Source organism: Xenopus laevis, chromosome 7L (genome assembly GCF_017654675.1).
Source record: "Xenopus laevis strain J_2021 chromosome 7L, Xenopus_laevis_v10.1, whole genome shotgun sequence".
NCBI lineage: Eukaryota > Metazoa > Chordata > Amphibia > Anura > Pipidae > Xenopus > Xenopus laevis.
This window is the reverse complement of record NC_054383.1, coordinates 48,852,766-48,865,853: the sequence shown is the minus strand read 5'-3', so window position 1 is coordinate 48,865,853 and position 13,088 is coordinate 48,852,766. Positions and strand designations below refer to the sequence as shown.

At 42.4% G+C, this 13,088-nt stretch overlaps 1 protein-coding gene across 1 annotated transcript in view; it reads right to left on the bottom strand.

The window, feature by feature from the left end:
• The window catches only part of csgalnact2.L (chondroitin sulfate N-acetylgalactosaminyltransferase 2 L homeolog), a 52,776-nt gene extending 43,868 nt beyond the window's left edge, over nucleotides 1-8,908 (bottom strand). The window contains exons 1-2 of the mRNA XM_041568938.1: nucleotides 8,785-8,908; nucleotides 4,926-5,003 (exon numbers count right to left, since the gene is read on the bottom strand). The gene's annotated coding sequence lies outside the window, so the exon portion shown is untranslated. The remainder of the gene's footprint in view (nucleotides 1-4,925; nucleotides 5,004-8,784) is intronic.
• Nucleotides 8,909-13,088: the final 4,180 nt, after the last annotated feature.

Below are 13,088 nucleotides of genomic sequence, written 5' to 3'. Positions count from 1 at the left end.
TTATTTGGATAAAATGGAGCCTATGGGAGAAAATCATTCCGAAATTTGGAACTTTCAGAATAATGGGTTCCCGGATAACGGATCCAATACCTGTACAAGTTACTGCTATAGGTTGTTTTCCATCACCCAGTATATTTACATCCAATTAGTAGTTAGCCAATCACAGCCCTGCAGTCACTCAAGCAAAGACTGGCCTTAGTTCCCTACCAGGTCAGCCCAGCTGCTGATCCCCCAGTATCTGTCTATATTGCACTTGAGTACTTGTAATGTACTTGTAAAGAAGAATTATATCCATATGCAAGTGTCTTTCCCGCCTTATTGATCCTTATTGGAAGCAAAACCAGCCTATTGGCTTTATTTAATGTTTACATGATTTTCTAGTAGACTTAAGATATGCAGATCCAAATTACAGAAAGATGTATTATCCAGAAAACCCCCAGGTCCTGAGCATTTTGCATAACAGTTCCCATATCTGTTCTGGTTAATAGGTCCCAAGCATTCTGGATAACAGGTCTCATACCGTACTGGATCACAGGTGGATAACAGGTCCCATACCTGTACTGGATAACAGGTCCCATACCTGTACATCATTTGAATCTTAATACCTACTAGAAAACCATGTAAACATTAAATAAATCCAATAGGCTGGTATTGCTTCCAATAAGAATTAATTACATCTTAGTTTGGATCAAGTACAAGGTACTGTTTTATTATTACTGAGAAAAGGGAATCCATTAAAGAAATCTGGAGTCTATGGGAAACGGCCTTTCCGATGGGTTTCCGTATAACGGATCCCATAACTGTACCATAATTATAGTAACGTACAATTCAATGGAGCACGTATATCTTACTATTATCTGTAACTTGATATTATATCTGCAGAAGCCCCCCCCCCAAATGCAATTTGAAAACTCACGAATACCCAGGTATAACCCAAAAGACCAGGCCTTAACCTACACAAACTAGAGGCTGCGTTACTGTACAACACCAGGCATATGTAGCAAATACATGTTTATGTTTACGTGATTTTCTAGCAGACTTAAGGTACGAAGACCCAAATTAGATCCCTTACTTGGAAAACCCCAGGTCCTGAGCATTCTGGATATCAGGTCCTATACTTATACTTTACCTTTAGAACACCAACCCAATGAATTGTGAAAAACTAAATATTGTATGTAGGGGAACCACTTGCTCTGTAAAAAAAATATGCATAGGGCCCGAAGGAATACAGAGGGTTGTACCGGTTATTCTACTCGGGAGGCCATATTCATGGTTACAAGGGACAGCTGCTAGTGCCAGTCTGATAAGAGACTCATCAGAAAACTCATATGAAACAGAATATCTATGTTTTACCTTTAGCACAAAGCAGCACTCAGGTGTGGGCTTTGTGGTCGTCTCTCAGGCATGAAACTGGCCCATAAAACATGTATTATTGTCTAAATCTATAAGCTGGTCACAATAATGTGCTTTAAGGGGCAGATTTATCAAGGGTCGAATTTCGCAGTGTAAAATACTTTTAAATTCGACCATCGAATTAAAATACTTTGAATATCGAAGTCGAAGTATTTTTCACCGAATTTGGCCATCAAACGATCAAAGTAAAATTGTTCGATCGTACGATTAAATAAAAAAGGATTTTACTTCGACCTCTAAAAATGTTGTAGAAGGTCCCCATAGGCTAACATAGCACTTCGGCAGGTTTAATTTGGCAAAGTATTGGAGTGAAAGTTTTTTTTAAAGAGACAGCATCCAAAAAATGACTTAGAATTTCGAATTCTTTTACTTCGAAAATTCCCTCAAATTCACTTCAACCCTTGATAAATCTGCCCCTAATAGTTTTTTATGACCCATGTAGGATAAGTCGAGCTGCAGGGTGCTGGCCTGGTTAGAAAAAACGCTCAGCAGTGATTATTATATGAATAAAAGGGGAATAAAATGTGATATAAAATATGTAGAGCAGAGCACATTCATTTGGGGGCTTATTGAAAAAATAAGTGTTAGCAAATAGATCCACTACACAAGCCAAGGGCAACAGCACATACATAACAATGGCAAGTGCAGATTGGTCACTAAGAGGTTAAATAAATAAAAAAAATTATCATTGCCACTCAGATTAACCCTTGCCCAATCACCTCTTACGGAACTACAACTCAAAACTGAAGAGGGTTGCAGCAAGGCTGACAGGCCCCAACTTTGAGTCTCTGCAGAGCATGAGGACAGCAACAACAGAATAAGAGGTTGCCAGATCAGATCAATTAAAAGCAGGCCTTAAGGTGGCCATACACGGGCCGATAAAAGCTGCCGACAGACCAAGTCGGCAGCTTATTGGCCCGTGTATGGGGGCCCCCGACGGGCTTCCCCGATCGAGATCTGGCCGAAAGTCGGCCAGATCTCGATCGGATGGGGTTAAAAATCCCGTCGGATCGCGGCCGCATCTGTTCGTTGATGCGGTCCCGCGATCCGACCGCCCGTTTGGCGAACGCTAGGATCCGATCGTTGGGCCCTAGGGCCCACGATCGGATCAGCCCGATATTGCCCACCTCAAGGTGGGCATATCGGAGGGAGATCCGCTCGTTTGGCGACATCGCCAAACGAGCGGATCTATCCGTGTATGGCCACCTTTACTAGCACCCAGTATGCCCTGCTGTGATTATAAACGGTGCACAGAATTGATCTGGCAGCCCATTTCTGGCCCCAGCATTTAAAGGTGTTGTTCACCTTTAAATTAATTATTAGTATGACGAAGAAAGATATTCTGAGACAATTTGCATTTGGTTTTAATTTTTTATGATTTATGGGTTTTTTTTTAGTTATTTTGATTTTTCAATTTTGATTGAAAAAAAAAGATAGAGGCAAATAAATCAAAAACTATATAAAAGAATAAATGAAAGCCAAATGAAAAGTTGCTTATAATTAGCCATTCTATAATATACTAAAAAAGTTAATTTAAAAGTGAACCACCCCTTGGAAGCCACTGTGCAGAAGTTGTTTGCTCCTGTGAGATTTGTCAATACAATATGACAGCCAGGGCCTGGCATCAGTCAGTCTCATGACAGGGGGCAGATCTAGAGATTTGTCCCATTCCCCTACGGACCTATTTCTTTCCCATGAGCCCCTACATGTTACCCAGCACGCCTCCCTCTATAATGAGGGGCTAATGAATCGTACTCTGGTAACATCCGGGGCTCATGGTTACCAGTAAAGGGACCTATGGGGAGGCTGGTGGTGGGTACTAGAGAGTGAGGGACCTGTGTGAGGGTGGGTTCGGGGCCCTGTGTGAGGGCAAGTTTGGGGCCCTGTGTGAAGGCAGGTATTAGAGAGTGAGGGCGGTACTAGTGAGTGAGGGCCCTGTGTGAGGGTGGGTTTGGGGCCCTGTGTGAGGGCGGGTTTGGGGCCCTGTGTGAGGGCGGGTTTGGCGTCCTGTGTGAGGGCGGGTTTAGGACAAAGGCCCGGGCCTAGGGCAGCAGAATATTAGGGGCAGCATGTCGCCCATCCGTTTACCGGGGAGCATAGCTCCCTAGTGCTCTGGGTGGCTTGCATGTGCGCTCACACCGGAGGGGGGTATGCGGGCACTAGAACTGCACGGCCAAGCACCAGGACCGCCCGCCCACTAAATCCAGTGCTAGGGAATCCCTGGGCCCTGTGCTGTTGTCTGGCTATGATCCTGGCCAACTTCAACAAGTCCACGGGCACCAAAGCCCCTGGGCAACACTTCTCCAGGAACTCCTGGAAGCCCTGCACCCCCATGATGCTGCTGGGCGGAACGGGGCTGAGGCGGTGGAGAGAAGAACTGCAACAGCATTTTGGGGGGCAAGAGGAAACCACTCCTCAAAGTGTCCCGGGCTGTCAGGTACAGATAATGTACGGAAGAGGCAAGGTCCTGCTATGGACTCGGGGATCCTTCCTCACAGTAGTCTGACAGTGGCTGAGGGTCCCTGTGTGTCATAGGCCACCATCTTAATCGCCTTCTTCTTCAGTAGCGGCTAGTTCCTATCTTCGGAAAGGACCTAATGTCAAGGTCATGTGATCCTACCATGTGACCGCTCCACTGCTAATTACCTATTAGTGAGCGGCAAATTCAAACATGGGAAAGCGGTAATGGGTAACGGGGATCATTGTACCTCTGAATTTCTGTAGGGTGAGGGGGATCACTGTGCCTCAAATTTCTGTAGGGTGAGGGGGATCAGTGTGCCTATGAATTTCTGTACATCGTGGGTGTTCAGTAACCAAGCCTTGGCAGAATAACTGCGCAAAGCAACATTTTACCTTTTCGGCACTTGACACACGCTTTGGCAGGAAGGTTTTACAAGCCGCAGTGATCTCTTTCACATAAGATCGCTTGCCCACCCTATGTTGGCAGGCCTGGATTTGTGGAAAGGCCACCTAGGCCCGGGCCTAGGGAGGCAGGATTTTAGGGGGGCGGCATGCTGCCCAACCGCATCCACATTGATTCAAAAACAGTGGGGATGTACTGGAGATACAATTATTTTGTTAGATTTCCCGTGCGCCAATCCCCATTGCTCCAGTCCAGATGATAAAAGGGAAGGGGACAGGGGCGACAAAGGGCAGTGGGCCTAGGGGCGCCCACTATGTAAATCCGGCCCTGTATGTTGGGGACAGCTTTGATATTCCCCACTGTTTCCTGTGTCACTGAAACAGACAATGGAGAAAAGGAGATTTTGTGGACTCACTGTTAAATCTCTTTCTCTTAATGACTTAGGGGAGGGTATTGTAAGTAATGTATCAATGTTTGCACAAAACTATCCAGCCCAATTAATTCCATCCAGGATGTGGCACTTGCAACAGGATCTTAACAAACTGGCAATCTGGGCAGCTAAGTGGCAAATGAGATTCAATGTTGTAAAGTCATGCACCTGGGATGTAAAATTATCCACTTAACAAAGAATGCTCCCCTCTATACTCACCTCTAATCAGATGGGTTTTCTCCAGAACAGGCACCCTGTACAAGCGATCAGGAAAGCTATAGCCACAATCTATGTAACCTGGAAAAAAGAAGACAAGGTTTATAAATCAACTTAGATGGATCTCGCACACACATTTACAACGACTTCTGAAATACCAACACTTTGGGATACACATGCTTAATCTTTTCAAAGCCTTATATGACTTACCTCAAACCTTCCTGACAGTTAATGGGTATAATTCAGTAAAATTTAGAATTCAACAAGGAACCAGGCAGGGTTGCCCCATCTCCCCTCTATTATTTAACATAGTGTTAGACCCTTTAATACAACATCTCCTTCTTAATAAAACCTTTCAAGGAATCCCTCTGGGACCCTTAAAACAAAAAAACAGCTGATATCTTATTATTTATTCAACATCCCCAAACAGAATTGCCTGTAATTTTAGATACCATCCAACTCTTTAGTACATTCACAGGCTTCTGAATAAATCTGACTAAATCAGAAGCACTGGATATTGGTGTCGAAGGAACAAATAACAGGAATGACTTTCCATTTACATTAGCAAGATCACATATAACATATTTGGGTATTAAACTACCAAAAAAATATACAGAATTATACTCTCTGAACATTCGCCATACTATAGATAATACACAACAAGAAATAAAAAAATGGGAGATGTTGAATTTAACATTTCTAGGTAGAATTCATTTAATAAAAATGATTGTTTTCCCCAAAATACTATATCAACTGCAGATGTTGCCGTACAGCATAAAACCCTCAGATTATAAAAGATTACTTAAAACACTTCGCGCCCTTATATGGAAACAAAAAAGACCTAGGATAAGCCTGTTTAAGTTGCAACAAACTAAAGAGATGGGTGGGGTAAATTTCCCAAACATACGTGAATACAATGAGGCATCACTCTTAAGTTTCGCAGGTGATTGGATCTACAATAGAAATGTATATACCTCAACAGAATTTGATAAAGTACTGACAGGAGGCCTGTCTCTTAATTTCTTACTCCACTTACTCAGCTAAAAGACATTCCTCAAGATATGCATGAACATCCCCTATTCATAGACACATACAAAACTTGGAATACAGTAAGGCACAGATTTAAACTCACGTCAGGCAAATCCATTTATCTCACATGGATGGGTAACCCAACATTTCCAATTGGGAAAAATAATAGAACATGACGGAACTGGCAAAACTTGAGATTGATTGCTACTGACAAATTCACCATAATTACCAAAGGAAACTTTGTTCAGAAATTCCCATTTCTATCTGAGAACTAGGGATGTAGCGAACTGCCGATTTGGTGTTCGCGAACGCCGTTTGCGAACACCGGCAAAAAATGCGAACGTTCGCGAACAGTTCGCAAACTTCGAACACCGCTAAAATCGTTCGATTCGAACGATCGAAGGATTTTAATCGTTCGATCGAAGGATTTTCATTCCAATCGAACGATCGAAGCCATTCGATCGAATGCTTTTCATTGGATCGAATGCTTACAATCGTTCGAACGAATGGAAATCGTTCGATTTTTAGCGGTCGAAGGAATTCGAATGGTCGAATGGTCGAATGATCGAACGCAAACTCAAACTGCGAACGTTCCCAAACGTTCGCGAACATTCGGCGGACGCGAACGGTCGAAGTTCGCGCGAACTAGTTCGCGGGCGAACAGTTCGCTACATCCCTACTGAGAACTACCTACTCTCTATTCAAATTCTACATTTTGCTACAAAGGTTCTTCCTCAGATCGATAAAAATAACCCAATAAATACATTATGGCACAGAGGCACTACAGTTAAGACTACATCTCAAATCTATCGTACAATTAGGACCACATTATTAATTGAAACTCCAAATAATTTTATTAGCAAATGGACCTCAGTAATTCCGCAGACAGAAGCTGCTAAAATACTCCAATTTCACACAAAGACTATGCAAACGCTTTCTACTAGTAAATATCAGGAAATGTCTCTACAGATACTACATCAATCGTATCTGACACCACTTCGGAGACATCATATAGGTAATACAAATACAGACAAATACCTGAGATGCCAATAACCTATAGCTGACCTCGTACACTGTCTATGGCTTTGCCCTAGTATCCGAAAATTATGGGGAGAAATTCAGGGATATTGGAAATCTCTAACACAACAAACTGCACCCTTTACATTAACAGAGGCAATTTTTGGAATACCCCCCCACCCCACAATTAAAACTTACACGTTCAGAGAGACTCTTAGCAGAAAGATTAACTGCTGCAACCAGGAAAACTATTTTACATCACTGGCTTTCTTTGTTAATTATTTTCAAACTATGATGTAAGGAAATATTGTTGTTTTAATTAATCCCATATTCAAGATATCTACATTAACTCTGACAGGTTTTCAGATAAATCGCTAAGCTTGTATTGACAATGGAATCTTTTTTGTATAATTTATATACCTCCAAATTTCCATTTTGTTATTTATTTGATTTGGAAAATAAATAAAAACATATGTTAAAAAAAAAATATCCATAATATATACCCTTAATGGGACTGCACTAGGCAAATCCATAATGGAGACGGAGCTTGGAGTCTTTTTATATAATAAACTTGGCTGTAGCAAACAATGCAGGTCATCAGCATCAAAGGCAAATAAGGTCTTGAGCTTTATTAAAAGGGGCATAGATTCACTGGAGGAGGGGGTCATTCTTCCACTTTATAGAGCACTGGTAAGGCCCCATCTAGAATATCCCATACAGTTTTGGTCTCCATCACTCAAACAGGACATTATTGAATTAGAGAGGTATAGAGAAGGGCAACTAAGCTGGTAAAAGATATGGAAAATCTTAGCTATGCGAAAAGACTGGCCAAGTTGGGGATGTTCACACTGGAGAAGAGGTGCTAAAATCGATACTGACACAATCCTTTAAAAATCATAGGAACGTGTCAGTTTCAGGTGCTGCACCCGCAATAGTTCCCCTCAAAGCCCCCTGTCGTGGAAAAACATGTTTTTTACAAAATGTATCAGTTAATAGTGCTACTACAGCAGAATCCTGCATTGAAATCCGTTTTTCAAAACAAGAAATGGATTTTTTTATATCTAATTTTAAAATTTGCTATGGGGCTAGACATTTTGACATTTCCCAGCTGCCCTCAGGTCATGTGACTTGTGCTCTGATAAACTTCAGTCCCACTTTACTGATGCACTGCAAGTTGGAGTGATGTCATTACCACTCCCTCCTACAAGCTGCTGCAATGTAAATAGAGCCTTGTCTGCTGAGCCTGTCAATTGAACAATAGGCAGGAATCAAGATAAGCTCCCACTGACACCACTTCAGAAGGACTGAAATAAGATAGTCCTGTGATCACTGCCCCCACTTACATTTAAAAAAATAAATATATATATATATACACACACACACACAATTCATTTTGGACACTGGAAAAAATATTTTATATAGATAGTTTATTATATTTGGGTGCTGGGAGTTGTAGTCCGCGCTAGCTGGGAGATGAGGGGAAGGGGGGAGGGTGAACAGCTGCACCAAGAATGTGGGCCCACTTGCCCACTTGTGGATAAATGTGAATAAAGATTTAGTGCGCTGTATTCTCGAATGGCAATAACCTAGAAAGGAAGAAGAGGCCTAGATGGTGTATTAACCTTTGTATAAATGGATATTTATGCGCTCAGATTTACTCACATGGAGATGGCGATAATCAGACAGTTCAAATATGTGATCGCTCCTTAATCCAGGTGTATACGGCCCTCCCTACTGCATGCCTGGCGGGGGAGAAGCTCACAATAGTGCAGAGCGGCTGATGTTAAATGCAAAAACTAAATATTTCTGCGCTTACCGGAAGATGAATAATCACAGTGCATTCAGTCCTCTGGGAGTAGCGGTATGCTGCAGCGGTCCTTGCGGGTGTATTCGCCGCCCCGGTTCGCCGATCTTGTTAGGTAGAGCTGGGAGATGAAGTTGAGCAATAGGTAGTGGATCAACCTCTTTCAGCTTCCAAAGGATAGCGCTCAGCTTGTTCTCCATACTTCCAGGTGAAGGGTTAGTCTCCGCTAATCCTTTTTTGGCATTAACACATTCAAGCCTGCATCCCACCCTTGGCCACAATTTAACAGGTTGGTCGCTATCCTTTGGAAGCTGAAAGAGGTTGATCCACTGCCTATTGCTCAACTTCATCTCCCAGCTCTAACTAACAAGATCGGCAAACCAGGGCGGCGAATACACCCGCAAGGACCGCTGCAGCATACCGCTACTCCCAGAGGACTGAATGCACTGTGATTATTCATCTTCCGGTAAGCGCAGAAATATTTAGTTTTTGCATTTAACATCAGCCGCTCTGCACTATTGTGAGCTTCTCCCCCGCCAGGCATGCAGTAGGGAGGGCCGTATACACCTGGATTAAGGAGCGATCACATATTTGAACTGTCTGATTATCGCCATCTCCATGTGAGTAAATCTGAGCGCATAAATATCCATTTATACAAAGGTTAATACACCATCTAGGCCTCTTCTTCCTTTCTAGGTTATTGCCATTCGAGAATACAGCGCACTAAAAGTTTATTATATTTGTTTACACAAAAATGAATGGCAGAAACACAGGAGTACACTCCCAGGACTGATGACAGGGAATAGAAAAAAAGGATAAAATAAGGAGGACATACTTGAAAACCAGGAAAATTTAAGAGGAAGTCTAGGAAGGGTTAAAATAGCTCATGAAAAGGAGGCAGTAAGTAGTTAATGAAAAAAAAAGTATTGCAGGCAGGAAAGGAGCAAGGTCTGTGTGAGGTGGATAGCAGAGGGAACTCACAGCTCCTTTACCTCATCTAGTAACCAGTAAAACTAACTAGGAAGGCAGCAAGGAGAGAAAGTCCCCCCTCTAAATGCAGATGCAGAGATCAAATTTACAGAACGGCAGGAGCTTTGATATTCGTCTGTGGGAGGAGGGGCTGCTAGTGCAGCTGTAGAGCAGGCAGAACATAGGAAAGTGAAAGTAAATGCTTCCCTGCAAACCATGTGACCTCTCTCCTCCAAACATCACAGGCATGGGCAGAGAGGGAAGGGGGAGTGTACAGCTAGATTCTCATGTCGTAGCTTTTCATTACAGAGTGGCTGCCTCCAAGCACACAGGTAATGCTGTGCCTGCTGTTAGAGCAGCACAGGATGAATGTGTAATGAGCAGAAATGGAAGCCCCCATGACAAAATACAAACTAAAATAACTTATGCATGGATTTGTGGATTAACATTTTATTTGCCAGACAGTGTTTATGGATGTGTGTTTTTTATAAAAATGCAAAAAAAAAATGACGACAGATTCCCTTTAACGGACATGTGTTTTTTTTCAGCCTAACTTACTATACTATATTATACCATGCTACTGTGTCAAAGATTTGTTGTCTGATCCTGCTACATGTTTATTTTTCAATAAAATTATAAATAAAATGACCTTTTTCAGTTAATTTTTAGAAGTTTAAAGGTAACTTTACCTACTTGGCTTGAAATAGACCCTGCACAATGTTACACTTGTCAAAGTCAGCCTTAGTTGATAGTACAGGTATGGGACCTGATATCCAGAATGTTCGGGACCTGGGATTTTGGATTAATGGATCTTTCTGTAATTTGGATCTTCATACCTTAAGTCTACTAGAAAATCATGTAAAAATTAAATAGCCAGACTATTGGCTTCCACTGATCACCTTTGGCCAGGTAAGGTACAGGGGAAACAGGCCATACCTACATGCAAATTCAGGGATAGCAATATAAGTGAACCAGTACCATAGCTGTCTGCTCATTTAGAGTAGCGTTTATGGAAACAACAAAAACACCAGATCATAGGCAGGATTTTATGTTATCCCCAAAGGGCTGCCTCTGGACCCTATAGTTGGTATCTTGGAGCAACTTAAAGAAATGTGAATCACAGTATTCATCCATTGGCAGCTCTAAACAAACCTTGACAGACTTAGAATTTCAAGGATTTTGTATGGACCAATAAACTTAGGTCATAACTAGGGATGCACGGAATCCACTATTTTGGATTCGGCCGAACCCCCAAATCCTTCGTGAAAGATTTGCCGAATACCGAACCCTAATTTGCATATGCAAATTAGGGGTGGGAAGGGGAAAAATGTCTTCCTTGTTTTCTGACAAAAAGTCATGTGATTTCCCTCCCCGCCCCTAATTTTCATATGTAAATTAGGGTTCGGATTTGCTTCGGCCTGGCAGAAGGATACGGCCGAATATGAATCCCTCTGAAAAAGGCCGAATCCTGGCCAAATCCCGAACCGAATCCTGGATTCGGTGCATCCCTAGTCATAACTGGGCAGAGGGAACTTGAAACTGGATATTTTTAGTTGACTGCTAAACCCTGGTACCTAGGAGCAGTCCTATGATGTATGTCAATGACTCTGTTAGAGAAGGTCCTTAGACAGGATAGGAATTACCTAGAATTACCCTAGTTTCTATCCCTTTACTGGACCTGTGAGGTATTTGCCTAATACAAATGGTTCCTGTACTGTTAGAGAAGGTCCTTAGACAGCATAGGAATTAGCTTGTTCTTATATGAACTGTCTAGTTTCCAGTGGTATAAATACCGGGGGAGCAGGGGACCACTCCTCCTCGGGGGCCCGCCAGAGATCGCGCTGCAGTGCAGAAGTCCCGCCAAAAATTGCGGTTGTGAGTAATCTGCGCCCTGGCCTGGAAGACTCTAGTTACGTTACTGCTAGTTTCTATTCCATTACTGGAACTGTCAGGTTTTTGCCTAATACAGGTGATAACTGTAATGTTAGAGAAGGTCGATAGACAGGATGGGAATTAGCTTGTTCACATATGAGCTGACTAGTTTCTATACCTTTACTGAACCTAGTGTCAGGTAATTGCCTAATACAGATGGTCCTTTTACTGTTAGAGAAGGTCCTTTGATAGGATAGGAATTAGCGTGTTCTTATATGAACTGACTAGTTTCTATCCCTTTACTGGGCCTGTCAGGTAATTGCCTAATACAGATGGTCCTTGTACTGTTAGAGAAGGTTCTTAGATAGGATAGGAATTAGTTTGTTCTTATATGAACTGACTTGTTTCTATCCCTTTACTGGACCTGTCACGTATTTACCCAATACAGATGGTTCCTGTACTAGTAGAGAAGGTCCTTAGACAGGATAGGAATTAGCTTGTTCTTATATGAACTGACTAGTTTCTATCACTTTACTGGACCTGTCAGGTAATTGCCCAATACAGATGGTTCCTGTACTTTTAGAAAAGGTCCTTAGACAGTATAGGAATTGGCTTGTTCTTATATGAACTGACTAGTTTCCATCTCTTTAATGGACCTGTCAGGTATTTGCCTAATACAGATGGTTCTTGTACTGTTAGAGAAGGTCCTTAGACAGGATAGGAATTAGCTTGTTCTTATATGAACTGTCTAGTTTCCAGTGGCATAACTACATAACTACCGGGGGAGCAAAGGGTGCAATTGCACCAGGATCTGCTCCCCCTCGGGGCCCACCAGAGATTGCGCTGCAGTGCAGTAGTCCCGCCAAAAATTGCGGTGATAAGTAATCTGCGCATCTAGAGGGGTGGGGGAGGGGCCCGGGTGCACATCCTGCGCCCTGGCCCAGAAGACTCTAGTTACGTTACTGCTAGTTTCTATCCCTTTACTGGACCTGCCAGGTTTTTGCCTAATACAGATGGTCCCTGTACTGTTAGAGAAGGTCCTTAGACAGGATGGGAATTAGCTTGTTCACATATGAGCTGACTAGTTTCTATCCCTTTGCTGGACCTAGTGTCAGGTAATTGCCTAATACAGATGGTCCTTGTACTGTTAGAGAAGGTTCTTAGATAGGATAGGAATTAGCTTGTTCATATATGAACTGACTAGTTTCTATCCCTATACTGGACCTGTCAGGTATTTGTCTAATACAGATGGTCCCTGTACTGTTCTAGAAGGTCCATAGACAGGATGGGAATTAGCTTGTATGAACTGATTAGTTTCTATCCCTTTACTGGACCTCATATGAAATAGCAGTAAAACAATCTAACACAGATGATGGATTTCACACATCTTATATATGAATAACTAAGTACTATCTCTAAAAATTAGGGATGTAGCGAACGTCGGAAAAAAAGTTCGCGAACATATTCGCGAACTT